Source organism: Bufo bufo, chromosome 4, assembly GCF_905171765.1.
Source record: "Bufo bufo chromosome 4, aBufBuf1.1, whole genome shotgun sequence".
Lineage (NCBI taxonomy): Eukaryota > Metazoa > Chordata > Amphibia > Anura > Bufonidae > Bufo > Bufo bufo.
The window spans coordinates 392,238,610-392,251,296 of record NC_053392.1 but is presented as its reverse complement, the minus strand read 5'-3'; the positions used below and the strand labels follow the sequence as shown (position 1 = coordinate 392,251,296).

General features: G+C 43.0%; 1 protein-coding gene across 4 annotated transcripts in view; it reads left to right on the top strand.

Annotated features, from left to right (window-relative positions):
* Nucleotides 1–12,687, top strand: part of PHACTR2 (phosphatase and actin regulator 2) — a 367,207-nt gene that overhangs the window by 281,615 nt on the left and 72,905 nt on the right. The gene's annotated exons all lie outside the window — the stretch shown is intronic.

Sequence of the window (12,687 nt, the reverse complement as noted above, 5' to 3'; positions counted from 1 at the left end):
GCCTTGTATTAATGATCTGGTAAAAGAGGAACAGCCGTCTATCCTCATGGAGGTTAAGTCCATGATACAGAGCGAAATTAAGTCCCCCTTGGCCTCGCTTAAGTCTGTTTCCTTACCTCCGCCTAAAAAACCCAGAATTTCTATTCCATCCTCCTCTGATGATGAGGACATGGACTTGGGTGCCTCCGACTCCAGACAGTTTGATCAAGACGAAAACTTGTCTGAGGGCGAAATTGTGGCGGATGCAAGGAAATGTTATTTTTCTTCTGAAGACATTGACGACCTATTGGGAGCCGTACGGACTACTATGGGCATCGAGGATGTCCAAAAGCCCAAATCTGTTCAAGACGAAATGTTTGGGGGACTTAGAACAAAAAAATATAAAGTCTTTCCCGTAAATTAAAACATAAGGGATATGATTCTAGATGAATGGAGTGATCCTGAAAAGAGACTGGGGGTCTCTAGAGAATTTAAACAAAGATTGTTGTTTGACCCAGCCGAAACAAAAATCTTTAATGAGACACCAAAAATCGACGTTCAGGTCGCAAAGGTGGTAAAAAAGACTTCCCTCCCATTTGAGGACTCTTCACAATTATCTGACCCAATGGAGAGGAAAGCTGATTCTCTGCTACGTAAATGCTGGGAGACTTCCATGTTGGGTATTAAGACCAACATAGCTGCGACATCAGTTGCCAGAACTATGTATATATGGCTTAATGAGCTTGAGAATCATTTAAAAAAAAAAGACTCCCAGGGAAGAAATCCTAGGTTCCATCCCCCTTCTTAGGTCCGCCACGGCCTTTTTAGCTGACGCCTCTGCGGAATCTGTCAGATTCGCCGCGAAGGACACAGCTCTCTCAAACGCTGCGAGAAGGGCGTTATGGGTTAAGTCCTGGGGGGGCGACAGAGCATCATAAGCCAAACTGTGCTCCATTGACTTCTCTGGAGAGTACGTGTTCGGGCCTGTTCTCAACACAATCTTAGAAAAGGCAGCGGATACAAAAAAAAAGGATTCCCAGAAGAGAAAAAGAAAAAACCTTTTTCGTCCCTACTCTTCCCAGTCAAAATACTATAGAGGTAAAGGGAAGACTGGACGATGGAGTTATCCAAAAGGAGGCAAAGGCAGGGGTTTCCTCCTTAATCCCCAGAATAAACAGTCCAATAAGCAATGACACCAGCGTCGGGGGAAGATTGAGGAATTTTCTATCGCCATGGCAGAAGGTGACCCAAAATCCTTGGGCCCTAAATATAATCCAAAGTGGATACTGCATAGAATTTTCCTCAAAACCCCCAAAAAGATTTCAGGTGACATCCCACAACCCAAGCGTGTTAAATAAAGATTTGGCAGTGAGTCTTAGACTTAAAAATTTCAGTTGTCATAACAGAGGTCCCGAAGCCAGAAAGGGGTAAGGGGGTTTTACTCAAGACTATTCCTGGTCCAAAAACCCGACGGATCCTCTCGTACCATCATAAATCTCAAAGAATTAAACAGGCACATAACCTACCGAAAATTCAAGATGGAGTCGATCACGTCCATAATTCCCCTAATCAAAAAAGGGGCTTACATGACTTCCATCGACCTCAAGGACGCATACTATCACGTCCCCATACATCAAAAATCGCAATCCTACCTCGCGCTTAAAGACCAGAAAGGCATAATAAATAATTTTCAATAGACAGCGTTGCCCTTCGGCATTTCTTCTGCCCCAAGGGTTTTTACAAAGATTATAATAGAAATAATAGCATACTTCAGACTAAACGGTCTAAATTTTTTCCCTTATTTAGACGACTTCCTCATTGTAGGAGAGTCTTCGCTGATAACATCCAGACTGACCGACTATGTCATACAAGAGATGTCAAAACTGGGCTGGCTAATGAACACGAAAAAATCTTGTTTAATACCAGACACGAAAATAAAATTTCTGGGTGTATTACTAGACTCAGTTTCCCAGTCGTCATCCCTCCCACTAGAAAAGCTAGAGGCTTTCAGGGTAAGGATACAAAAATTCCAGGCTCAGAAAAATTGCTCGATAAGAGAAGCAATGAGCATACTGGGGTCGATGACATCATGCATTACGACCGTAGCTTGGGCCCAAGCACACTCCAGAACAACACAAACCTGGATACTGCGGAATTGGGACGGAGAGCAATCCTCCTTAGACGGAAAACTTTCAATTCCTCACCATGTAAAACTAGATCTAAATTGGTGGAAGGAAAGAAAGAACCTATTAAATTGCGTAACCTGGGAGACAGTCCCAGAGATTCAAATCATAACGGACGCAAGCGGCCAGGGATGGGGTGCGAAAGTGGACTCCTCAAACTGGCAAGGCAAATGGTCAAACAAAGTAAAAACCAGATCTTCAAATTACAAAGAATTGAGAGCCGTGTGGGAAACCAGAAAAGTATCTCACAACTTATTACTCAAAAAACACCTGAAAGTATTTTTAGACAATACAACAACGGTAGCCTACCTAAAACACCAGGGGGGCATGAAATCTCCAGGTCTAAAGAAGCTTGCAGAACAAATCTTCTGGTGGGCATAAGAAAATGTTCTTTCCATTACAGCCGTCCATTTGAAAGGCTCAGAAAATATAGAAGCCGACTGCCTCAGCAGGAAGACTCCAGACCCCGGGGAGTGGTCTCTATGCCAGGAAATTTTTCTGAAGATCTTCAAGAAATGGGGAACACCCCAAGTAGACCTCTTCGCGTCCAAACAAAACGCAAAAGTAGATCGATTCTGCTCGCTAAATCCCAGAGACCATCCTTGGGCAATGGGCGCTTTCTCCGTCAAGTGGACGTGGGATCTAGCGTACGCCTTTCCTCCCTGGGCTCTAATTCCCAGAGTCTTGCAAAAAATATCGAGGGATCCCGTAACCGTAATACTGGTAGTCCCATATTGGCCCAAGAGAGGCTGGTTCTCCATCCTAAAGGAGCAGGCCATGGAGGACGCATGGGAAATTCCATCCCAAGCGAACCTTTTATCTCAAGGTCCAATCATACATCAGAACCCCAGCCTATTCAGATTATTGGCATGTCTCCTGAGGGAGAAATGTTAAAAAGCAAGGACCTTTCAGGAAAGGTTATTAATACTCTGAAATCCAGCCGTAAGAAAGTCACCACAGCTATTTATCTTAAAATATGGAAGAAATACTGCTCCCGGCTAGGGGATGCCTCTCCCAATAAATCTCCCCCTTGCATTCAGAAAATTTTAGATTTTCTCCAAAGGGGCCATTGACATGGGACTTAAACCAAGTACGTTAAAAGTTCAAATTTCCGCATTGGGAGCTTTCTATGACTCTGACCTATCCAGCCACAGGTGGATTAGGAGGTTCATACGGGCAGCGTCCAGAATAAGACCGTCCCTTGCCCCGAGGGTACCACAATGGGACTTAAATGTAGTATTGAGAGGTTTGACGAAGCCCCCATTTACACCTTTGTCATACATCTCTATCAAACACCTGTCGTACAAGACAGCATTTTTAATCGCCATTACATCGGCCAGACGCTTAGGGGAAATCCAGGCCCTATCCTGCCGAGAACCCTACCTTTCGGTATTTCCAGACAGAATAGTACTTAAATTAGATCTGGGTTTCCTTCCCAAGGTGGTATGAATCTTCCACAGAGACCAGGAAATGATTCTGCCATCCTTCCCTACAGACGTTCTTAGCCCAGATGAGACACAATGCCATCTCCTGGACGTAAGAGAGGCCATTATCCTGTATCTGACAGTCACCAAAGATTTTAGGAAAGATGATAACCTCCTAGTTCAGTTTGCAGGGCAGAACAAGGGGAAAAAAGTTTCCAAGGCCTCTATCGGGAGCTGGATTAAATCTACCATCTCATGCTGTTACTCCATGATAGGTCTGTCTAGCCCGACCAACATTCGAGACCATTCCACCAGGGCAATGGCATCCTCTTGAGCAGAGAAGGCTGGCGTTTCCCTAGATACCATCTGCAAGGCTGCTACCTGGTCAAGTATAAACACTTTCATAAAACACTATCGTGTTAATGTTTCAGCTGGGGCAGACTTGTCCTTTGGTCAAAAAATTCTGCAAGCTGCTATTACCCCCCCTACCATATAATCTGGTAGTTTCTCTATGGTAGCCGTCATGGTGGATGATAAGGAAAACCGTAATTAGACTTACCGGTAATTTTGTTTCCTTGAATCCACCATGACGGCTTGGATATTCCCACCCTGTACATATTTGAGATCAATACTCAGGTTCTTTTCTGCTCGCGCAAAAAATAAAAAAAAAAATATATATAATGGATATATGGGTGGATGGATATGGAGATATATATATATATATAATATATATATATATATATATATATATATATCTCCATATCCATCCACCCATATATCCATTATATATATTTTTTTTTTATCACTTGGTCTATACCTATTGAGATAAGCTTTATTTTATAGACACTTAGGTTGCACCCACTTTGGTAATTTGTAAAACACTGAGGGTGAGAGTGGGTGGTGGCCTTTTAAACTCTGTGTTCCTGCCCCTATAGAGGACAAAGGTCAATCTCTCTATGGTAGCCGTCGTGGTGGATTCAAGGAAACAAAATTACCGGTAAGTCTAATTACGTGTTTTTTTTTTTTACAATGGAACTCTATGGTGATGGATACCACAGTATGGCATCTGTCTGAGGCGTCCGTTAACATATAGTTTTTTTTTGTATATGTTAAACATATGACAAAAATCCAACACTTCCATTATTTTCATTGTTCTGCTCATCTAACGGAGCAGAACAGAAATAAATAATGGTGGTGTGAACGGGGCCTAAGAGGTGGGTGCAGGAAACCATTACTGGTCTAAATAACATGAAGCAATTATGGCGAAGTGATAAAGTCCAGTCCATGGCGGATCTTCCGTGTACTTTATCACTTGGCTACTTTATAGCCTGCTGTGCATTTACTACACACTGCAGCACATACATTACACATATCGATGCATTGCTGCACTTTCACCTTGTGGTGCAGGTCAGAATGGATGCCCGGGCTCCCCTGCAGTGATCCAGCACTCTATTCTTCTTCAGCTCCACGCCATGTCTGCCGGCCCAACACTGCCCCTGCTCTCATACATCGGGACTCGGGAGTCGGCCCCTCCTCCTTTCAGCTTCCGCCGGCTTCCCCTGCTGCAGGGTGCTGTATCGCTCCGGTGCCCCCGCCCAAACTAACCAATAGCAAAGCTCCTTACTGTATTGCTGTATTGCTATTGGTTATTTCTGGCACAGGCAGCATCGCTGCGCTGCCTGTGCCGCCTGTGCTGCTGAATGTAGGGGGAAAGTCTAAGACATATTGGTACACCTTTAGACTTTTTCAGAGAGTAAAAAAACCTTGAACAGGGGTTTCCTCCACTAGCGAGCACAGATTGTTGGGAACAAACACTTCCCGTGTAAAGAGACCTTTAGGTGATGGAAAGCAGATATTTTTAGCAAAGGTATCAAGTAGCTTTCAAAGATATATTTTTATGTCCACGCTTAGCTAATAAAAGACTGGCAGATTTATCTAAAGTGATACATAGGCAAGTCACATTATTTACTTTCGATGTATGTGTCGTGATCTGGCTTGGTGGGTATGTAGTGTTCGATAGGCTGTCTGCACATATATCCCTTGTTGCCGAAACTGTACAGTTCGTGAACTGTTCCCGTGCTGCTGTTGTACAAGTGTATTGTGAGTCAACAAATGGCACCATTGTGAATAAGCAACGTAGAAACTGCGGAGCACTGTGTGCCACTGATGTAAGAGGTGCACATCTACTACAAAGGTGTGCGAGGGCAGTCCAACACGCTACAGTGGAGCAGTTCACCACCAAAATGAACTAGAGGTCTACCACATGTGTGTCTAAAGCAATAGTTCAGAGAATCCTACTGTGTATGATGTTCCGAAGCAGATGGGTGATCATTGCACCTCTGCTAACAATGTTGCATCAGCGGAAAATGTTAGCAGCATTATTAGAATTGGACCCCTGCTAATTGTCAAAGGGTTGCCTTCTCCGATGATTGATGTTTTCTGCTTCATTGAATGGATGGACGTTGGCGTGTCAGACGAGAAACATCAGAGAATAAATACCCTGCAACCATTGCTGAAAGAACACAAGCTGGTGGTGGCAGTGTTATGGTCTGGGGAATGTTTTTTTGTGGCGTTCTCTGGGCCATGTGGAAGGCACTCTCAACTGATTTGGGCATGAATCCATTCTGGCAGATCCTATACATCCATACATGCTGATTGTCTTCCTTTGGATGGATGGGATCTTCCAGCAAGAAAATGTGACTAAAAATGTCCGACACTGCTTGATAGCACATGACTTGATTTCAAAGTACTACCCTGGATCCCTAATTCCCCAGACTTGAACCCAGCATCTGTGGGACCACCTCGTTCATCATGTTCGCTGTATGGATTTCCCCCCCCACGCAACCTCCAGCAGCTGTGGGATGCACTGCAGTCAGCATGCATCCAGATACCTGTGACAACCTACCCGGACCTTATTGAGTCACCCCAGCCCATCTAGCTGCCCATGCTGCACATGGTGGTTACTCTGGATATAGTCAGAGTAATGTGACTCAACTGTGACAGTTCAAGCTGGCACAGAGATATACAGTGGTTGATAACAGGTGTATTTAGGGACAGGTGTAAAGCCAATGTTATTCCAAGAGAAAAACCTTGTCTGGGTAGAGTAAGGAAAGGGCGTCAGCTTTCCAAGAACCCTAAAGTGTGCAAGCTGCTATTACTATATGGATGGACTCTAAATAGCACAGCCCTCAGCTTCTGCTGATGTCAGGAGCAGATCCAGAAATGTACCAGAGTAACAACCAGCTGTGCCTGTTCAGAGGAGATATGAATAGATTTTAATTGGCGGGTCCTGTAAGTAAGAAAACTACGGCAAAAGGAGAATAGCTGTATGTGTGCACAATGATGAGCATTTTGTGTAGGTGGGTGAAGAAGAAACACATCTCCAGTTACTGCTGAGAAACCCTCAGGATATTGTTCAAAGCAAGACTAGGACTATACTCTGAGCTAGCAGATACCGAACTGACTAACTGAAGAATCCCTATAGATTGGAGAAGAAAAAGCAGGGGCTAGGTATTTCAGTGGTCCCTGAGTGACTGTGATTGCTGCTTTTTATTAGTGAGCAAAGATGCAAATAATGGCACAAGACGCAGTGGGTAATTTCATATTCCTATGGTTGCTCACCAAACCTGTTAGCAGATATAAGCCATTGTTTATGTGCATGATCGCTTCCTTGTATAGGATGTTAATCACAATACTTTCACATTGAAATGGAAATTTTTTTTTTTTTAAAAATGTGATTCTGGACTTTTGATGGCTTTGCTTATAGGCTTTTAATAGGTAAAATAAGGTCTGTAGGCTTAGAAAATATAGGGGTTCATTCATTTAGTTATGAACCCCTGCGCTGACGGTGGATCCACTGAAGTTATGTAGAAGTGCCGGCCTCTACATAATTTCAGCGCATCCTTGCTGGCTTAAATTTAGACCATTTTCTACGCCTAAAACAGACCTGACATGAGTGGGGAAAAGTTGCAGATTGCAGTGCAAATAATTCTGCCAGGTTCCTTAAATACACCTTCATCACATCATTAAACATACAATGATCTTACCTCAATAATATATAATATAAAAAAAGTATTTAAAAACAGCTACATAGATACCGATTCATAGAAATACCCTAAAATTACCTTGTGAAGGCCTCTTCAAGTAGTTGTCCATGTAGTCTCTAGACCAATCTCTGGCTATCATTGTTTCCTGAGACAAAAGCGGGATTCATTGCTGATGAAGATAGACCTCCATTCCCATCTTGATGTGCACCATGATAGCCTTGGAGAGCAGTAGGGTGAGATCAATAGAAGACCTGTAGCTGGACATCTGGCTCATAGCCCAGTGTTGTGCGAATGCCTTCTGATGGTTTGTGTAGACACTGTTTGATTCCCTAGACTTGGGATGTGACATATTTCACTTTCAGTACAGAATCGATCTCTACGCGCCATTCTTCTAATCAGACCATCCGTCTGTGCAGAGTTTCACCTTTGTGCACCTCTTCCTGTCATTCCATTTAATTGTTGTTCTCCCAACCACCGGGACACACAACATTGAACAATGCTGACACCTCGGCCTAGGTGCATAGCAATCTGCTGGAGTGATAAACCAAGATCTCTAAATTCAAGGATTCTGTCCATCTCAGTTTATGACAAGTGAAGATAATTGTCAGATCGACGAACAGGAGGCATCACACAATCATCCCACAGGACTGAAGTTTCTTGTGGATAAACAAACATTAATTCAGCCTGGCTTCTATGCCCCTTCCACATGCCACAGATTGGAGCTAGGTGCTTGAAAATGTTATCATTTGCAGATCTTAGCGACACTAGCTACTACCTCAATTTGCATAACCTTACGGCTTGTCCTTCTTGGTGTTGTAGTTTCAATGTTGAGTAGTGTCAGTAGAAGACTACCAGGTCCACCTTTGCATCTCCAGCATTAGTTATTATTTATCAGATTGATTTTATGTGTATGCCCTGGTGTTCTGAATCAACATGGCATAATATATTGTTTGTGGGTTATGGCATTACATATATAAAATATTCACTTTAGAATTTTATTGGTGCACAAATGAACATGTGGAAGTGTTAAACTGCACAGTAACTGTGTAAACATAAATGTCATCAGTGCCTAAGTGCTCAGCAGATACTATGCTAAGGCAGATGAAGCACAGAATGTGGAAATCAACAGAAGCAGTCGAGTGAGAAAGAAGAAAAAGCACAGGAAGCCAGCTGCAGTTAGTGAAGCCCTGACGTCCCTTTACAGTAACTCATTGATGGAAAAAGAGAGTAATAGACTGTACAGGATATTCATTTCAGGGTACAGACCAGATATTGGCAGAGATTGTGGAAAATATTTATTTTACTTATATAGCGCTGATCTATTCCACATCGCTTTACACAGATTATCATCACTCGCCATCCCCAATGGGGCTCACAATCTAAGTTCCCTATCAGCATGTCTTTGGAGTGTGGGAGGAAACGGGAGAACACCCCCTGCAAATACAAGAACATACAAACCCCATGCATATATTGACCTTGGTTGGATTTGAACCTAGGACCCCAGCGCACTTTACATGTGGTTACAAGCTGCATTGATATAATTCAATGAGTTTTTGCAGACTAGATCAGGGAGTCCCTGCTATCTGATGTTTTAGGAGTAATTTTCATTTACAAGCAGTCACATTATGGCTGAAATTGTCTGGCTACCTACCTGTTCACAGCGGCTGGGAACCCCGATTCTGGAGATAGGTGCATTAACCCTATCTATGCCCCGGTCAGCGCTGACCGCGACATAGAAGGGGTTTATTGCTGTGAGGGAGCCCATCGGGTCCTCCCCGCGCTGCTGTGGTGGGGACCCGATGGCTGAAAAGGCACCCCGATGCCATGCAGAAGCTGCCCAATGCCTTGCACAGCATCAGGACCTGCCTTCTACGGGTGCCCAGAAGATTCAGCTTCAGGATGGGTCTCCTAAGCAACCTGTTAGTGTACTACTCAGTGTAATCCACTAACAGGCAATGCATTACAAAACAGATGTATTGTAATGCATTGCAGAGGGTAGCAAACCCCCAAAAGTTAGTCAGAAATAAAGTGTAAAAAAAAAAAAGTTAAAAATAGTGTTTTTAATAAAAAATAAGTTTCAAGTAAAAAAAGAAAAAATGCCCCTTTTCCCCTGATTTTTATAATAAAAAAATAAAAAAAAATTAGTAAAAGCACACATATTAGGTATCGCCGCGTCCGTAACAACCGGCTCTATAAATATATCACATGATCCACCCCATCCGATAAACACCATAATTTTTTTTTAAATAAAAACTGTCAAAATAAGCCATTTTTTTTCACCTTACATAACAAAAAGTGCAGCACCAAGCGATCAAAAAGGCGTATGTCCCACAAAATTATACCAATAAAACTGTCACCTCATACCGCAAAAAATGAGCCCCTACATAACAATCGCTCAAAAAAAAAAAAAAAAATATATAGCTCTCAGACTATGGAGACACTAAAACATAATTTTTTGTTTCAAATATGCTATTATTGTGTTAAAGTGAAATAAGTTTAAAAAAAGTATACATATTGGGTATCGCCGCGTCCGTAACAACGAGCTCTATAAAAATATCACATGACCTAACATCTCAGATGAACACCTTAAAAGATAAAAACTGTATAAAAAAAGCTATTTTTTGTCACCTGTCACGGATGGTGTACAGGAAACAAGACAATACAATATGAACAATGACTCACAGGATCCACAACTAAGGAACCAAAAGGGAGACCCCTGCAAGAGACCTGCCGCTCTCCCTTATTGCTCAGCCTATGCGACCACCCCAAAGGTGGATGGGCGCATATCCACGTACCTCGACTATCTTACACCTGATGACCCTACAATAGTGAGGGGACACGACCACCGGCTCCCTACACAGACACGGAGGGAGTCAGGGTCACCTGGATCCAGAAAACAGAAAATCATAAATACATAAACAGAACTTATCTTGCAGACGACTGTGGACTGAGAACTAGGAACAGCATGCACACACACTCCAGGAAGTTGTATAAGCCGCACACTACTGCATTCTGGGGAGGAACTTAAAGGGCAGCAATCAGTCCAACTGCATGACAGCTGAGATAGACTAACGAGATGAGGAACTTAACCAAAACAAAGAAACTCAAGGAGGAGGATCTGGAAAGCTCCTGTCAGAGCTTCTCAACTGTCTGGTTGTGACATCACCTTACATCACAAAAATTGCAACACCAAGCGATCAAAAAAGTGTATGCCCCCCAAAATAGCGCCAACCAAACTGTCACCGCATCCTGCAAAAAGGAGACCCTACCTAAGGGCTCTTTCACACTTGCGTTCTTTTCTTCCGGCATAGAGTTCCGTCGTCGGGGCTCTATGCCGGAAGAATCCTGATCAGTTTTATCCTAATGCATTCTGAATGGAGAGAAATCCGTTCAGGATGCATCAGGATGTCTTCAGTTCCGGACCGGAACGTTTTTTGGCCGGAGAAAATACCGCAGCATGCTGCGCTTTTTGCTCCGGCCAAAAATCCTGAACACTTGCCGCAAGGCCGGATCCGGAATTAATGCCCATTGAAAGGCATTAATCCGGATCCGGCCTTAAGCTAAACGTCGTTTCGGCGCATTGCCGGATCCGACGTTTAGCTTTTTCTGAATGGTTACCATGGCTGCCAAGACTCTAAAGTCCTGGCAGCCATGGTAAAGTGTAGTGGGGAGCGGGGGAGCAGTATACTTACCGTCCGTGCGGCTCCCTGGGCGCTCCAGAGTGACGTCAGGGCGCCCCACGCTCATGGATAATGTGTCGCATGGATCACGTCATCCATGCGCATGGGGCGCTCTGACGTCATTCTGGAGCGCCCCGGGAGCCGCACGGACTGTAAGTATACTGCTCCCCCGCTCCCCACTACTACTATGGCAGCCAGGACTTCAAAATGCGTTCAGTGTTACTATGGCACCCAGGACGCTATTAAAGACGGATCCGTCTTCAAATACTTTCAGTTCACTTGCGTTTTTCCGGATCCCGCGTGTAATTCCGGCAAATGGAGTACACGCCGGATCCGGACAACGCAAGTGTGAAAGGGCCCTAAGACAATCGGTCAAAATTTTAAACAGCTACTGTATGGCTCACAGACTATGGAGACACTAAAACATCATTTTTTTGTTTTAAAAAATGCTATTTTTGTGTAAAACTTAAATAATAAAAAGTATACATATTAGGTATTGCAATGTCCGTAACGATCTGCTCTATAAAAATATCACATGACATAACCCCTCAGGTGAACGCTGGAAAAATAAATAAATAAAAACTGTGCCAAAATTACAAATTTTTTGGTCACCTTGCTCCATAAAGTGTAATAATGAATTATCAAAAAATCATATGTACCCAAAAATGGTACCAATAACAACGTCAACTCTTCCTGCAAAAATTGAGCCCCTGCACAAGACGATCGGCAGAAAAATTAAAAAAATAAGGCGTTTAGAAAATAGAGACACAAAAAAAGTTTTTTTTTTAAAATGCTTTTATTATGTAAAACTGAAACAAACAAAGAAATTAGACATACAGTGGATATAAAAAGTCTACACACCCCTGTTAATATGTCAGGTTTCTGTGCTGTAAAAAAAATTGATAAATCATTTCAGAACTTTTTCCACCTTTAATGTGACCTATAAACTGTACAACTCAATTGAAAAACAAACTGAAATATAAAATAATATGGTTGCATAAGTGTGCACACCCTTAAACTAATACTTTGTTGAAGCACCTTTTGATTTTATTACAGCGCTCTCTACAGCGCAGCGCAGTCTTTTTGGGTATGAGTCTATCAGCATGGCACATTTTGACTTGGCAAGATTTGCCCACTCTTTTTTGCAAAAACACTCCAAATCTGTCAGATTGCGAGGGCATCTCCTGTGCACAGCCCTCTTCAGATCACCCCACAGATTTTCAATCAGATTCAGGTTTGGGCTCTGGCTGGACCATTACAAAACTTTAATCTTCTTCTGGTGAAGCCATTCCTTTGTTGATTTGGATGTATTCTTTGGGTCGTTGTCATGCTGAAAGATGAAGTTCCTCTTCATGTTCAGCTTTCTAGCAGAAGC